We start from the raw sequence: 2,913 nt of genomic DNA on the forward strand, positions 1-2,913 counted from the left end.
ATAAAAACGAGACCATATGTTTGGTTATCAATCACTTGCATGAGCCGGGGCGGGGGCCGGCGCGAGATTGTCTGGGCTATCTTGCTCTCAGCGTACTGCTAACAGCGTCCTGGCTAGTTATGTCACTGCTAAATAAGCACTGCTCCCAGGCAATGTCTGGAGAGCTCCCAGCGTCCTGCTAACAACGTCTGGCTAGTTATGTCATTTGCTAACTACGTACTGGCTACCAGTGTATAGTTGCCCGCCCCCAGCGTAGAGCAACGTGTTGCTAGAATTACGTGATTGCTCCCAGTGACTACTGCTCCCAGCGTCTGGCTGGGTATCTCAGTGCTAACTACGTACTGCGTGCTCCCAGCGTCCTGCTAACAACGTCTGGCTAGGTATGTCATTGCTACTACGCACTGCTCCCAGTGTAGGGCAACGTGTTGCTAGAATTACGTGATTGCTCCCAGCGTCCTAGCTAGGTATCTCAATGCTAACTACGTACTGCTCCCAGTGTCTGTAGAGCTCCAAGTGTAGTGGCGCGTGTCGATATAGTTACGTCATAGCTCCCAGTGTACAGTTCTAGCACTACTAAGGTATCAAGTCAGGCTACCGTGGAAAGCCTCCAGATCAAGCTTACCTTCCAACGAGAGCGTTGCAAAGGACAGACTTTGTTCGTTAACGAAGAAGCTCCTAAAGAATGATTAGATCATGTTCGAATATGACAAAGCTATCCGACAGCACATGAGAGGGGAGCACGCTGAGCCAGTCGACCTATCAAGGCCAAGTGACGGCGTCACTTATTATATGCGGCACAGTGCAGTCTTGAAGCAAGAGAGACAGAGCACGAAGATAGCGAAGTAATATGGGATCAGCTCAAGAAGCCGGCAAGTCACACAGTCATCTGGACGCCACTATTTAGCAATTAGAGCAATTTGGGACCCACCACAGTAATTAGGATCATTCAGGGAGTCATTACACTAATTGGGGAGCATCTAAGACGTGTCCAGACCACTGTGTGAGTTTCCGGCTACTTGAGCTGATACAAAAAATAAAAATAGGTAGAAAATAAAATGAATAGATAGAAATAGAGTGGAGAGAAACAATTTATTCGAAAATCAACGATGTTGTGGCGAAGAAACCACTCCGGGGTGACCAGCGACAGCCATGTTGGTAGTTGGCACCCAGCAGTTGCAGAGATCGACGACAGGTGGCCATTTAGTTGCAAGGCATCACACCAGATGGCACCACCATCATAGCTCTATGCGAGAAAGACAGAACAAGACACTAGCAGCAGGTAAAATGGCAACACTGCTGAACAAGTCTAGGCATGCGAGAGAAAAGGTCTAACCGCTACTGCTAAACAGCACGGAGAAAACAGTACACATCGGGGAAAAGGCAATCGACTAGGCCTAACCACAGCGTCACAACACTGCGCGGCTAACACAAGGCGGGAACCACTAGCCACACGACGGTAAACGTGCGTCAACAGGCTTGGTACGGGACACCGCTAAACTAGTCTAAAGATGCGCGTACAGCGAGAAAAGGCTAACACGACCACGGTAAAACAATGCGCAAACATCGATAAGTCACAAACCTTTTTCCCTGCGATTGCTCATCAGCCAGGCAGAAATTGAGCGAGCGCGGGGACTGCGGAGCAACCGAGCGCACGTCTGCTCTCCGCGACAGCCAGCGAGAAACGGACTCAGTGTTGCCACACGTAAAAAAAATTATCTGTAGATCCGAGTCCGAAAAATCTGTAGCCACGTCAAAACTCAGTTTCTTGAACGCTTTGCATTCAAATCTGGAATGTCTGCCTGCGTCTCTAAATTAGTGGAAGAGCAAGGGCTTATTTCGTTCCACTGCTGAAGACCACAGCTGGAATTTATTGCTGCGGCGCACTGGCATTACGCGTTAGAACTTTCGGTTTTGGTTTGCGATGTCGCGTACTTAAGTCCGCTACAATCACAAAAAAAAGTATCACTGCACGTACATTTTAATACTTTGATATGTGTATTTACATCAGCTGTGGCGCTCCAATGCAAGAATAATGCAGGGGCGCCGTATCGCGTGTAGTAGAAACATTTCTCTCGCTCGTTCCACCAGTGGTGAGCCAGGATCGCAATGGACCACAAAAACAATAAAGCTCGATATATTATTTTCACAAACATAATGAAAGCGTACATGCGTGACGCGAATTATAAACTTAGTGGTTTCACTGCAAAGCCAGTCAAGCAGTGGTTTATCCAGAATCCCAAGCATGGAGGGGTGGTGCAAACAAATGGGGGAGGGGAGTCATTATATATTATAGTTACGTCATTACAGCTTAACATATCATTACCGACATGTGTTTAAAGCTGAAATCGCAAGGGCACCCCCTGTAGGGGGTACACAGGTGAAAGTTAGGTGGGTGTCACTGAACATATGAGGGGGTGTTAGGGTGCTGTAGGGGGTCTGGATAAATCACTGCAGTCAAGCCAAGTCTGTGAGGCAAAGTGGTAACGTGCACACAAACACCCTAGAAAACAGATTTAGCGTTGAAGCTCGCCAATGGTTCAATCGCTGTAGACATCTTTCTCCTCTGGCGAACCCTGCCAGTTTCGTGATCCACGGATCAAATCCATGTGAACAGCGAAGGCGAAGCAGCTTTACCCAACAGCGTACGTTTTGTGTGCAGGAGGCCCGTTATGGTGGTCATTGAGGGTCTGTTTCTTTGCTTCGTTTTCGTCAAATTAACTGCGGAATATATTCTAACAAATAGTCGGTAAAGCACTCAATCCCGTGTTCTGCTGACGTTTTTTATCGTTGTCGTTTTGTGCACTGATTCGAAACACTGGGTCGAGAGACTCATTCGTTGAAGCGAAAAATCATGAGATTTTCAGAAATCTCTGTAGATTTTTGAAAAAAGTAGGTCTCAGTAGGTAGGTCTCA

This window comes from Ornithodoros turicata, chromosome 9, assembly GCF_037126465.1.
Source record: "Ornithodoros turicata isolate Travis chromosome 9, ASM3712646v1, whole genome shotgun sequence".
In the NCBI taxonomy this organism is placed as follows: domain Eukaryota; kingdom Metazoa; phylum Arthropoda; class Arachnida; order Ixodida; family Argasidae; genus Ornithodoros; species Ornithodoros turicata.